The sequence below is a fragment of the Nipponia nippon genome, unplaced genomic scaffold (genome assembly GCF_047370975.1).
Source record: "Nipponia nippon isolate SJK-2023a ecotype South Korea unplaced genomic scaffold, ASM4737097v1 scaffold_10, whole genome shotgun sequence".
In the NCBI taxonomy this organism is placed as follows: Eukaryota; Metazoa; Chordata; class Aves; order Pelecaniformes; family Threskiornithidae; genus Nipponia; species Nipponia nippon.
Window position 1 is genome coordinate 961,420 of NW_028262291.1, and position 14,487 is coordinate 975,906.

The following is a 14,487-nucleotide window of genomic DNA, read 5'->3' on the forward strand; positions in this document are numbered from 1 at the left end:
GAAACTCTGGAAAAGTTTGAAGCCGGGGGGGTCGGCAGGCAGGGGCAGCCGCCCTGGAAGATGCCAGGCGGGAGAGGAGGGCGGTAGGGCCAAGGCCAAGGCCAAGGCTTGGGTGCCCATCGCTCCCACCCGCCTCGTCCCGGGAGAGCCGAGGACAGGCACCGGCGTACGGGAAGGGTCAAGGACCCTCCTTGGCTTGGTTGCTTTACCCCGGGCAGCCCCTAACCCGGCATCGGTGACACGTCCCGCGCCTTGGAGCGGGGAAAAGGCCAACGGGGAAACACCAGGGGCCCCGGAGCTTCCCCAAGCAGCCGGGTCCCGCCAGGACGCCTGTGTCCTCGCCGGGACGCCTGTGTCCTCGCCGGGACGCCTGTGTCCTCGCCGGGACGTAGTCTACACGGGCTCCGCCAAGAGGCCTGAGACACAGCAGTGCTTTCTTCTTCCCGACCAGGAGAGCGTCCGTAACTCTCCACATTCTCCTCAAAAATGGGTTTAAAAACCTAAAGGGGATTTGAAAAGCCTTCGCAGTTCTTTAATCCATGACGTGGTGGTATCTCTGGCAGGACCACGGCCTCCGGCCACTGCAGTCTCTCCATCAGTTGCAGAATGGGGTTTTTTGTTTGTTGTATTTCTTTAAAACCTAGGAAACTTCGGAGAAGCACACAGCCAGCACGTGGGACAAGCAACCCAGAGTGCACCAGGAGAGAAAAATACACACGCGATGAGTTAAACCCCCCCAAGCCCTGAGGGTCTGCTTGAAATACAACTAAACTGCAGGAGACCCGGGAGGCTAAAATACTTTCTCTGCCTTGTCCCTGTAGTCCTTGCTCCACAAGGACCTCGCGAGCAAGAGCAAGGTCAGCCACTGCTATGGTCTTTGCAGGACCCAGATGCTACACAGGGGAAGATGGAGGGAAAATTCTGCTATTTGGAGACACTGACTCCAAAAATGCATGGATTCCTTTATATCTGAAGTTCGAAGCTGAAGTTTCTCTTCCTTCCTCCGCGTGCAAGATGAGCGGTAAATCCAGCCGTTCTCCGCAGTCGGGATTCGCGAGCTCGGAGCAGCAGCGGCTCCCACGCGGTGCCCAAGTCCCGCTGTGGACAGCGCAGGCTTGGCGGCACCGACGTCAAGCAGGGTAGCGCACGTAGGAAAGGGGATCGGTACTTTTTTCTTGCCCAGTTGACCCGTACCTGACGGTCTGTCAGTGAATGTGAGCCGGGCGGATAGACTGTGCTCACCACCATATTTCTGGAGCGCCCTAGGCGAAGAGGAGGCCCATCGAGGGGGTCGGAGCTGGGCACGGGAGTCCCCGGCAGCAAGCGCTGCATCTGAGCGTGACACAAATAACCCAGAAGCCTGCCTGAAACAAATACCAGTCATTGGTGATGCAGCAGAAGAGAACAGAGCTAAAAGAAAGAACCCTAACAGCTACAACCCTGGAAGCCCGCAAGGGCAACGTGCAGTAGCATCTGTACCTTCCCATCGGAGCAGATCCCCGGTTTTAGCATGCTCGGAATATAATCCCCGGGCGCTCATCTAGGACTGAACAATAAGCTTTCCTGGCTGTTTAGGCAGCATTCAAATGGGCAACCACTCATGCAAGGAAGCGTTTATGAGACCACCACCACATCATTATCACATGAGAAGTTAGCAAACCCGTTACGTACCCAGCAGGACATAAGAGGTGGAAAAACGGGAGCTGCCCGGATTTCACCAAAGAGGCTGTCCCGGGGGGCTGTCACCATGCTTCACAACACGGTCACCCCCTCCGTTTGCTCACTCACCGCAGCCTGCGCTTGGCGGGGTGAAAGATGCAGCCCCATGCAGGACTATACTTTTTTTTAAAATAAGTGGGTTTGTGGCAAGCAGCACATGACAGCCCGCTGAGTGCTGCGCACTCACTCTGGCTCTCCACCGCTTGCCTTAGGGGTTAGCAGTTCTCCTTACAACCACTCTTATGTTCCCCACCTCACCGCTTCCCATAGGGGCTGCAATGTAGAAATGCCCCCCTGCGGATGAGACTTTCATGGGCTCCGTTTAACACGGCCAAGCATCACCCCGAGCCGCTCCCGGAGTGCCGAGGCTTGCCTCCCTCCTCGGGCCAGAGCCGCACCGCGCTGCTCCCACCTGACAAGCAAAGGCAGCTCATCTTGCTGCCAAAGTGCCCCCTAAAAACGACATTTTCAGTGGCGTCCTCCCCTCCGCTGTGAGCCCCAGCCAACAGGAGCGTAACTAAAGCACCGCTGAGCACCAGAGCGAGTTAAATTTTAGTGTAATACGGGGCGCGCTCACGCCAGTCGTTAGATTTGTGTGAGTGACTTCAGAAATCTGCCGCCTTGGACTCACTTGGCTGAACGGGACCGGTACGCGGAGCAGGACAGCGAAGAGACTGGAAACTAGAAAGTTTCAGAAACTGTATGTTGCTGCGGTGACGTTCCCCGTGTAGATACAATAACTTGGCAGGGATGCTGAGGGCTGGTTTTGCACGGAAAGAGGACCAGAGCCCCTCGGAGCACTGCTACAACCAGGCTGCCAAAAACCTCCTCCTGCCCGGAGCTACCCACGGTGCGGCTGCAAAAAACACCCAAGCGTGACTGAACCGCGTTGTTTGGAGCTGAAGCATCCACCCGAGGGTTCAGACAACCACCCCCAGACAAGGCCTGCCCGTGCCAGGGATCAAACGGCTGCAGCAGAGTAGTGGTTTTCCCTCCCCAGAAGAGCAGAAGCTGTCCAGGAGGCTGAGTTAAGGGCACGCAGACCTTGAACCCGGCCAGCAGCTTGCCGGCTGCTGAAGCGGTTTCTAAAATCCTCCCTGCTCAGCAATTCGTGTTGCGGGATGACAGCATAGGTGTAAAATACACCTCACACACACACTGAACTCTTGCGCTTCATGAAGAAACGGGGCACATGAATGAACCCCACCTTTTAATCAGTGGTTCTGTTAATAGCCCCCAACCCGTTCCTGCCACCGTGCCTGGTCCCTGTTAGGCTCAGCCGAAGCCACACTGCAACACCAGCGAACCAGCAATAAACCTGCAGCTTCACAGCATTCAGGAGGCAGATCCGTGGACAAAATTAATGCTGAAGTTTAACGATAAACATCAGACATGTAACAGCTGCTTTTTGGTGAAGGTGGAGGTGAGACCACCTCCCCTCTTCCAGGTGTTCGGAATAGGGGAACATCTGGAGCATGAGGATGGAGGACTGTGTGCTGTAGAGCTGTACAAGGGTGGAGAGCACGACAAAGCCATCTGCAGAGCTCCCTCCCTTTTCAGAAACTAATTGATTCTGAAGTGGGGCCTTTCCTTGTCCCTTTCTCAAAGGGATGAGGGGGAAAAAAAAAAATAAAGCTAATTGCTGATTACAGAACAACATGGCTGCGTGTCTGCTGTTCTTCAGCCTGTCAGCATAGAGGCACAGGCGAGACATGGGGTTTGTTTTTTTCTTCCCTCGTTAACTAGGAAGAACAAGCCACCAAAGCCCCAAGACGAGATCTTCCTACCCCAACTTCTGGCCTGGTTTTTGGGAAGTGACAACACGCAGGGCTGCTCTGCTACCCTCTGCCTGAATAGCCGCAGACCAGGCAGCTGCGGTCGCCGCGCTCCCCGGCTCGCTATTCGGGCTGCGGCAGCGACTCGCAGAGGTTGTCCCCGTTGGCAAAAGAGGTTGTAAAGCCCCGGAGCTGTCAGGGAAGCTGGGGCAGCTCCGGCACAGGCCAGGTAGCGGCAGGGATCAAGGGCCGGATTTTCTCTCATTGCACCCCTCATCGCGACGGGTGTTGGGGTGAGAGAGACGTGCCCAACTGAACCAGCGCTGGAGGGTAAAGGAAGGGGAGAGAGGATTTCACCACTAAACACAGGGGTACTGGGGGAAAAGGATCTTTGCATTTCTTGATTCTTAGTTTCAGGAGTAAAAGCTTGATTTGTCCCGCAGGAGTGTGACAACAGAGAGGCTGGGGCAGAGCCCCAGCATCACCCCGCTCACTGCGGAGCAGCAACCCAGGCTAGGAGAAGGGGTGTTTGCACTGTGCACCCCCAGAGCAACACTCGGAGCTCTTTCGACGTTCAGGAACAACTGTGGCAAGTTTCAAAAAGTCACAGAAAAATCTAAGAAGAGGAAAAAATCCCCCAGCAATGCTGCAAGGCGAGAGAAAGGAAGCCTCGAGCTCACAGGAGGCTGCTGGCACCCCTTTCCAGCACAAGTGGGGAGGCAGCGCACCCCTGGAAATGCAGCACCGACAGCTTCATGCACACCCGCAACAGCACCTGCAAGCTGCCCCGCTGCCGATGGGACGCTCCCATTACACAGGCAGCTTGCAAACAGGCACGGAAGCTTAAGCAACAGGCTTAAATCGAGCAAGCTCATACACTAAAAGCAACAATTTGCAGCAGTCTGGAGCATCCTGCACCGACCGGTTCCCTGGTCAGGCCTCGGGGAAGGACTTGGCTGCAGGGAAGAGCACGGCGCATCTGCGAGGGGGAGGATCGCCAGCCCCCAAACAGCCCCCGCGGCCGCAGACGGGGTCTGCTCAGCATCCCTGCGGTCCTGTCTTTGCGTGGCTCCTATCTGAGTGCAGTGGCAGGGCTGGGTTAAAAAGTCTCTTTGCTTCAGCACGTGTCAGCTGCATCCCTTGTGGTTCCCTCCTTCTCCAGGCATCTCCTCAAATGGGCCAGCACCAAGAAAGCATCCCCAAATCCGAATCAGCTGAGTTATCCCATCCTGCCCGATGTCTCAACATAAAAAGTGCCTGTGCTGCACTGGCTCCAGTGGCAAAAGAGGTGGTTTTTAGCGGTCCCCTCCTTTTCTTCCCCCTCCGGGGCTAACCCAGTAAATACAAAAGGCCAAGTTAATCCCTGGTGGAGCTCTGTTGGCTGACTTGGAATTATATTACACCAAAAAAGCAAATTGGCTGTCGGTATTTAGGTACACAGCATACCAGCTGTGGTTACATAGGCAGCTTCCTTTGAGATTTCTGTTTAAACATCAGCTTTTCCTCGTTCGTAGTTGGGTGAAATATTTCCCCTTTTCCATCGAAAGAAGTGGGGAGGGGTTCGAGCTAGATGAGAGGGGTCTGCCAGCACAGAGGCATCACACACGATCCCATCACCTACCTGGAAAACTGGCAAATAAAAAGTACCGTATTTGTGTCTCAGGGAATCACCTGCAGGTTTTTAGCTTTTTTACTGCTATAAAGGTTTAATTTGTATTTTATTTTAGTTTTAGGGAAGTTGATGCTGCTTTTATCAGATGCTATTGTCTACCGAGCAACAGTGCCAGGGAAGTTCAGCCCACGTGCACTGCAAAGAAAGGGGATTGCTGCGCTGTATTTCTTATTTCACCTCTCATCTTAAGACTTTAAAGTGCTTTAGTGAGGAATAGATAAGCACCATTAGCCAAATTTATCAATGGAGAGAAAAAAACGGAGGGACAATGAATTCAGCTTGAGATGAGCTTGGTGGGGACCAGGAAATGAGACCTGGATTAAATTAAAGCAGAAAATCACAGACGTAAGAGTTAAAAACATACCTAAGTGTTATCATGGATGGGGGTGAATGTAGGTGTGTGCTTAAGTATATTGCAAAATGAGGACTAAACCTGAGGACCCTGCTTTATGAGCTGGATCGTGGCAGTGCTAGTGAAAAATTCATATGCATGGGAAGAATAAAATGTTATGCCTTATGTTCCCTAGGTAGCCATTATTTTATGAAGTGTGATTCACAAAAACAGGGAGGCTGGAGAAATCCGAACGCAAAACACATGTCCCAAAAAGACACGATGGGAAAGCAAACAGTAATTATATGACCATCTGCGAACGGCGATGCTGCAGGCTGGGGTTTTCGTGGGCTGCGAGCGCAGCTGCGTGCGATGGCGTGCAGCGACCAGAGCCGGTCCTTCGCCCCACGGCCGGTTGCCGGGCTGCGGGCAGCGCGTTAGCTGTGGTCAGCTCGGACAAGTCAGCGGGAACCAACCCATCGCTATGTTTACAACTCAAACCAGCGACTTTTTTCCTTGCACAGGACTAATACAGGAAACCTGCTAAGAAATCCCGAAGGCACCAGCTCGGCCAATCTGTATTTCCATAGGAAACAGCTGCATCACCAGTAAAAACTTCAGCCCTCTTCTCTTTTGTCCCTCAGGTGGACGGGAGCTCGTGCCAGCACAGGGACGCGACAGCGACATTCCTCGGTCTCGCTGCCCGCGGCAGAGGGGACGCGTGTCTGCTCCTCCGCGCTCCCGGGCGGTTGCATGAAGCCAGCCTGTTTTGCTGGCTGGGCCGCTGGGGAGGCGATGTCTCGGGGGAAAAGCGGGGAGGATAAGGGGTGGCAGCCTTTAACTCACGGCAGCTGGCTCCTCCGCACCCTGCCTGCCACGGCTCTGGCTCCCCGGGTTTAAAACGGAGAAGAACATATTGTTCTGCTTATTCGAGGTGTTGCACAAGCAGCTAAATATCCGTGTCCTGTGCTAATGCCGCTGCCTCAGCCAGGCACGACCTTCGGGTAGGCGAGAGAGCCTCGGGGCAAATGAAGAGCAGGAGGAGAGGCTGAACGGGGAATGAACCCCCTTGCCGCGCCTCGGCACCAGCCCCAGCACCGGCAGCCCCAGCACCGGCAGCCCCAGCGCTCCCGTGTCCCAGGCAAAGGCGCAACCGAGGGCTCCGGGGTCAAAGGAAAACAGCGTGGCTGTGCGGGAGCCTCCCCGCTCTCCCCACGGCCGCTCCTGCACGAGCACCGGGGAGCCTTTGCCTTCAGCCCCCAGCCAGCATACTTGATTTAATAACCCAGTGGTTTGAGCTGCTAAGAAAATCATCCCTCCTCAGTCTTTTGTGCTCTGACTCGCGCCGGTATCAATCTGGGCTGTGTTCTCCAACCTGACCCGAGTGTCACCACCGCCAAGACTTGTACCCGCAAAAGCTGTCTCAAATATTATGAGCTGGCCGGGAATTTTGTGCCCTCTGCAGAAAAAGCCCTTCTCCTCCTGTCCTGATTTTCAGGTTCGTTGAAAGATGCTGTTGTGCAGAACCTCATCGGTTTGTGGCGAGTCGGGCTGCAAACGACTGGAGTTGTGAATTAGCCCCTAAGTGAGCAAATCACAGGCGCAAAGGAAGATAATGTTTCTCAAAATGGACTTTGCTCATTTGCTTTATCATTTGTAGCTTCATTTGAATTATTTATGATAATACTTTGTAGTGGCGTCTGTAGCGTGTGTTGTGAAAATAATGAAATCCAATTCACGTGAGACTTTATTAAATCTCCGCAGAAGGGTGAGGGGAGCCTGCCAGGTTTTCCACGTTTTAAGGGCAGCAGGGAGGGGAGTTAGGAGATTCCCCGGCAGTTAGAAGCAGTTTCTACTTTTCAGGCACTCTGCCTGAAAACCCATTCACGTTTGTTGCTTGATGGCCACCTGAAATAAAAACTCTCTGGCATGGGATATTCCTCGGCTGGTGCCTGCAGAGGTTGATTTTCCCCCCAAGTCCGAGCTGATGCGGTACGGCTCCTTTAGCGCGCACTCACGGAGTGAAAAAAGCAGCTACGTTAAAAACCTGAAACTGGGGGTGTTTGTTCAAGCTCGAAGAAAACCCGCTCAGGGTTTTCGCATGCTGTGATATCAGAAATACCGGTGCGTTGATTGAAACTGGGGACGCTCTTTCCCCAGCTTCCTTATTCTGCCGAGTTTTAGACCGCGGAGCACGCAGGGAATGCATTTATCTCTAGATCACCCTTACTCGTGGATTAGTTCTTCAGGCTTGCCGACTAAAGGTGGCTCAGCCTTTACGGAGCAACTCAGCCCCGAAGGGGTTTCATGGTGCACCCACTGCTTTCTTACTGGGCAGATTCTCCTCTGCTGCTCCTCGCTCCGCACCACGCTTCAGGCCCGTGCAAAGATTTAAGACACAGCTAACCCAGATCTTCGCCCACGTTGACGCACTGCTTTAGTTGGAGTGGGTGTACCGCAGTTTGGTTGGAAACGGAGCAAACGTGGGCTGTGGTCACCGAGCCCTCGTGAACACAGGACTCCGCGATGCCAGGCTTTTCGGAGCACAACCCCCTGGGCCTCCACCACGGAGCTGCCTTAAGCATTTTCTCTCTGATGATGCTCTTAAGGTACCTCAGCGCTGAAGCTTTAGAGGGAAAGGCACATTGGAAAGCACCCGGGGGCACATTGGCATGAGAAAAAGAGCCCCCCATCACTTCCAGTGACCCTCGGAGGTCACACCTGATGCGGGGTGCGAAGACCGTTGTGGTCCTCGGTGGAACAAAATCCGTGAACGCAAATCCCATTTTAGGGGTGCAGAGTTAGTGCCAGAGCTTGGAGGTCACTACCAGGAGTATCTAAAGCCCAAATACCTGCAAAACGCTAGGCGCCAACCTTTTCCCTGGCTCTTTGGTGCCGGTTGTGCCCTGCGTGGTGTCGGGGCAGGCAGAGGGAGCGGTGTGCGCCGGAGAGGCCCCGCGGAGCCCGTTCCCTCTGGACCTTGGTCCGCACCACTCCCACGCCAGGATCCCGGGGCAAAAGATGACAGCAGCTCCTTGCTTAGCAATAAAATAGGGTGTGAGACAGCAGCCCTTTGGCAGCCGCCACAGCAAGAGCGGGTGGTGCCGAGAGCGAGACTTTACATCTGAAGTACTGGAAGGGGCTGAAACCGTGTCGTCACCGCTGGAAAACCATCACCCCAAGCCAGATTCTGGTTTACGGCAGTTTCTTATTGCCTTCGGGGCTGTGTGCGTGAGCAAAGCATCCGCCGCTGCCCATGGAGGCACCCCGTTATCTGGGTGAGCAGTGCTACGCAGCGGGACGGGAAACCTCTGCAGGACACCACAGGCCATCAGACGACAGCAGCGATATTATTTTTTTTCTAGCTGGAAAACTGTACCAACTCCCAAGACATGGCAGCTCTTGCTGGCCAGGCTTGTGAAGCTGTTCCTAGAGGATTTGTCCCGGTTTCCCGCAACCGAGGTACCCAGCTCCCTGGTTTTGGTGGGAGAAATCCCGGGCACGCTCCCCGGCGTCTCAGCCTGCCTGAATGGATCCAGCACGTTTCTGGGCACGTTTCTGCTTTACTGAGGGGCTTCTGCCCTGAGTTTTCCTAGGCCCTGCTTATCTGCTTTCATGCTACGGAGGAATGGGATATATAAATGCCACTGGCGAAGGCCAAGATGGGGCAAATCTAGCTACGGCCAGGCAAAGCCTGCGGTGAGCACGCAGGCTCTTGGGGCTCTGCCTGCCACTGGTCTATATCGAATATCAGCCTACGGTCTATCAGAAATGGTATTTTTATTCTAATTTAAAAGAGGGTTTGCCAGATGTTTGTATTTCCCTAAGAAACTACACCTTCCCTTGCACACACCACAACTCACCGAGGCGGGAGGTGCCAGTGGCTTCTGCACTCATCTGGTTCGAAACTTTCAGGTGTTCAAATTAGCGTACGCATAACCTCCTTCCTCGGGGAGGTCTGCAACCGGGAGCCTTCCTCGCAGCTCGCCTAGGGGGAAGATACTCACAGCATGTCCTTAGGAGGTCCCGGATGAGCTAGGAAACTTGCTTTCCTCCCTTTTCAACAGCGAGAAAACGTGGAACGATGAGGTTAGAGTACTTCTGAAACGTTGTTGTGTGCCACAAATAAGGAGAACGCTAGCCAGAGCTTTTGCTGGCCACCTCTAGGGCTTCTTAAGAAAAAAAAAAACACCGTAAAAGGAAAATAAAACGTGAATGAAGTATGTGCAGTTTAAATATGGAGCGACAGGCAACTCGGAAGGGATATTTGCCTTTGAAAATGTGATGGATCTCTTCACGACACGTATTCCGAGTGGTGGGTACCGTTTCCCGGCGCAGCTGCGTTGCCGCCTGCCCGTGCCCCGAGACACAGGCTGCTCACCGCCAGGCCAGCGCGGCCCCGGACGGCGCCGGACCCTGGGCTGGCTTCGGCCGCTGAATCACTGGAACAAATCTTAAATGCAGAAGATCTGCCAGTGCGGGCGGAGGGGTCCGGCCTCGCTCCGGGCCTCTGGGCTGAGCCCTGGCACGCAGAAAGTGTGCGTTTATGTTCTCTCAGTAATATATATATATACGCCATTTCAGTTGTGTGTATACATGTAACGATTGTAAATCAAACAAATTCCGACCTAGGAGCTGAAATTAACTCGCCCAGCCGAGGCTCACCGCCCCGCCGGCTCCCTCCTGCTCCCTCCCCCCGCAGGGGCTCGCCCCCTTCTCGGCCCCCGCTCCCGCGGCTCCGGGCCGGGCTCTGCCTCTGCCGCGGCGTGGAGCGGTCCCGGGGGGACGGGGCGAGGAGGAAGCTCCCGGGGGTCCCGGGGCGGCCGCCGGGGAGGCCCGGGGGAGCTGCCGGGGGCCGGGGCGGGGAGAGCGGGGACAAAGAGGGGAAGGGGCGGAACCGAATCCGGCGGGGGCGATCGGCGGGGCCGGGAGCGGGGCCGGAGCGGGGCCGGGATGGGAGCGGGGCCGGAGCGGGGCCGGGATGGGAGCGGGGCCGGAGCGGGGCCGGGATGGGAGCGGGGCCGGGAGCGGGGCCGGAGCGGGGCCGGGATGGGAGCGGAGCGGGAGCGGGGCCGGAGCGGGGCCGGGATGGGAGCGGGGCCGGGAGCGGCCGCGGGGCAGCGGCGGCTGCGCTCCCTCCCGGGGAGGGGGGGTGCTGTTACCCCACCATACCCGCTGAAAGAAGTGTCTATTCTAAAAATCTTCCCCATTTCTTTTTTTTTTCCCCCAGAGTGGAACACTCCCGGGTACATCTTTGGGCCGGGTCTAGGGAAGATGAGCCAAGACTTAAAAGCAGATGCCTCCAGTTGGCAACCGCAGGCTTGGCTTTGAGGGGGGACAGCCACATCGGTAGGGTTTCCCACCTCGGTGCCCATCAGCACCCAGCGGCTTCGGGGGCCCATCTCCGGCAGGGGTCTCGGGTGGGTTTTCCCGGCTGTAACCGCAGGGTCCCACTGCTTTTCCCGACAGAGCTCACAGGCAGTGAGCTCCTGGAACCACCCCCCCCCGTCTGCTCGGGCTGGCAGCGAGGTGGACACCCACTGCGGACTTGTTGGAAACCCCACAGCACCCGTGGAGTCTCCAAACCTGAAAGGCTCGGTTCGGCGTTGTAACGATTTGCTCATTTAGTTATTTTTCTTTAATGTGAAAAAAAAAGGCCATTCCCAGATGCTTTATTCTCCTCTTGTCCCCGAGCTCCCAAAGGTGCCCAGCACCATGAGGTCTGCCCAGCGATGTTTTCTGCCCTGAGGGTGGTTTTTTACTTGCCTTATTTTCAGTAGCTTGAGCCTTATTGTCAGAGCCTCAGAGCAGCGGGAGGAAGGAGCATCACCTCCCTGGGCTGTTGGGGGAGACACCAGAGAAAGCCCTGAAAGCCTCATCAAGACAAAACCAACTCGGTGGCGGGGGAAAACACACGTACGCACATCAGCTACTGACCTCTGGTTAACCCCTTGGGTCGCAGGGATGAATTAGGGCTCGGCACCTGCGTTTTGAAGCTCCTATGGCTGCTGGGGAACATCTGCAGCCCCCTGCTGCACCCTGCTTCGGTGGCTGTGGCTCCGGTACCTGGCGAGCAGCAGAAGAGTTAAGGTAACAACGGGGCAGTAAGTTTTACAGGGAGGCTTGGAGTTTAGCTGTACAAATCCTATTAGCATTAACATCGGGTGTGTGGCTAAATCCTTGCATCCTGCACAGAAACTGAATCCCTGAGGGGCTGGCTTAAATCAACAAATACTCAGAAAGGGAGAGTCGGGAGCATAGGCAGATTTGCCCGGGGAGGGTGGCTCCTGAGGGCAGTAAATTGGGCAGCGCGGGGGGATTTGGGGCTGCCGTGGTGCCACGCAGAGTCGGCTCGGTTGGTGTTGGCGGCGGATCCAGAGGACACGTGCGATGAGCTGGGGCAGCGATGCGTCCCGGGTGGGCAGCGGCAGCCGCCCCGCACCCCGAGGGGCCGAGAGAGGGGAGGGCAGGGGATGAGCATGGCCTGAAACGGCAAGAGAAGAGAGAGGGGGAAAGGTAAAAGGGAGGGGAAGGAGCTTTATCTGAGAAAAGTGGCAAGAGAGAAGGATTGGAGTGGGGGCAGGAGTGGGAGAGGAAAAGGGAGCGGGGAGAGGCGAACATGGAAGAAGAAGGAAAAACGGGGAACGTGGAAAGCCGAGGGGCTGTGTGTTTCTATGGGCACCCGTGGAGATGTCCTGCCCCGTGCTCTTCGTTCCCGAGAAGACCCAGTCTTGGCATAGCGGTAGGCAAGAATAAAACTCTGCCGAGCCCACAGGGGCTGGGGGTTCGGTTGGAGGTGCCGGTGCCCAGCTCCCTGCCCGCGCGTCTGCGGCAGCTGCGCCCTCGCCCCGCGCCGGAGGAGATGGGCTGACACAGGCAACCCCAGCTGGGACAAACTGCAGGGCCGGAGGCGTCTGGGAAATCCCAGCCCTCTGGGGGCTCGCAGAGGCGTCGGGGCGTCCCACCAGTCCCGCTTGCGTGCCGTCCTTGAGGGATGGTGGAGCCAGCCTGTGTCTGCAGAAAGGGAAAAGGGAAACGCAAGGCTCGCCAAAGATCCCAGAAGCGCGGTATTCCAGCGTTTCTTTCAGATCTGAAAGGATGCTTTTGGAGCCTTTCTTTTGGTTTAAACCCAGGGACTGTAATTTCCAGCCTGTGGCCACATGCCCCGTGCCGATGCGTCCGGCAGGGCGAGCACCCAGCGTGAGGCGGGTGTCCTTTGGAAAGGCACCAGCCTGCTCTTTACCTTCCCTTCCCACGTCTTTCCTTACTGCTATTCTATTACAATCAGAGGGAGAAAGAAGAAGAAAAAAGAGGAAGGGACAATCCAGCATTTCTTCCAAGGCTGCGAAACTCACGTCAGCATCGGGATCGGGTTTGAGCCGTCAGCTCCTGCGGGAAAAGTAAAACCATTGCAGCTTTACTGCCTGGGCCCGAGGCGTCCGTAGAGGGAGGCAGGGCCAAGGTTTCTCTGCTCAGGAGAGCCCCAAAGCCAGGTCCCGTCTCCCCGCCAGCCCAAGGCTGATGGCCAGGGGGAGTTTCACGCCGTGGCTCTGCTCCCTGGTCACTTTTGCCTTTCCTTTGCTTTTTTCAGCCCAGGTTGGTCCCCTGTGATGGCGCTGAGCAGCAAACGTCACTAAATACCTTGGCAGGGTCAGCAAGCTGTAAACAGGGAAGCCGGGGAGCTGCTCATTCACCGGCCGCCTTTTCCTTGGGAAATGCGTTGGGCTTTGAAGAAACCACAGGCAGCGCTCAGCTCCCTGCGAATAACCCGAGGAAACGCACCAGCGGCTGCAATAAAGGCTGGGCGAGCCGTCGCGAGGGCTGCACGAGATGCTAACGCGGCACAGCTGCACAAAAAGGGCTTTCCTGGGGAGACAGTGGGAACTCGGGGGGAAACGGGGCTGGTTTGCTTTGCGGGAAGAAGCGGGAGGGATGAGCTGAGCTGATTTTCTCAGCTCGTTACAAGTGCATGACATTTTCCAGGGAAGCATCGGCACGGGTGTCACGGAGGTGTTACCCGCCGGCAGCGCGAGGGACACGGGCTGGCAGGGGAAGGGATCGGCGAGCACGGAGCAATCCCAGCGTGGAGACGCCACGGCAGGGGAGGAAGAGCAGTTCCCCCAAAAACCGGGAAGCCGGCAGAGCCGCTACAGCCGTCGATGCTGAGGTCCTGCCCAGCGGTCCGACGGCAGCATTCCCTGCGGGATGGGGGTGCGGAGGGATGGGGGTGCTGCTGCAGAGGAGGACGTGGGTTGGCAGGAGGCTTAAACCGGCATCCTGGCTGCTATAGCCCTTGCCAAAGTAGTTATTAACCCCAGTACCCTCGTTAGATACTCACGTGAGGGCTTGTACTCCACCAGTCAAAAGTATTCCCGCGGTGTGAAGATTTCTGCTTTTCTGAGATACAAATGTACCCAGAGCAAAGGGAACTTTAACTCGTTAAGGCAAATTTTTGTTGAACTCCAGGCTGGCAAGTGGAGCTGACTCTGGGACGGTGCAGGCAAGCCCTCAGCAGTCAGGGTGATTACTTATCAACAAAATTAATCTAAAGAGGGGGTTCAGTCCCCCGGGTGAGAAGCCTTGATACCAAGATAAGATGTGAGTTCAGCCATCAGACATGGACTTAGTGCCAGAGTCTGTGGGAAAAAGTCTCTCATCAGGGCGATACCGATGATAACGATCGCTCTTGGCCTCAAATTTGATGGCCTATTTATTCCTCCGAAGTATCTATGAAGCGTGCGTGGTGGCATAGCCTTGCTTCTGCCCCAGCCTGGCACTCACACCAGAGGAATCGGAGGGTCACCTGTGCTTCTCAGTCCCGAGTTGCTTTTTGCTGCCTCCTCCATCACCAGTTCAGCGCTGTGGTTTGCGCTGCCTGCTCGGCAGGGACCACCCGGCCACGGTACCTGGTGCTGGGGTTTGGCCATCGGGAAGGGCTGGCATGGGCAGCCCAGGCGCCGGCGGAGACTCTGCCGCTGCACTCCAGTGGG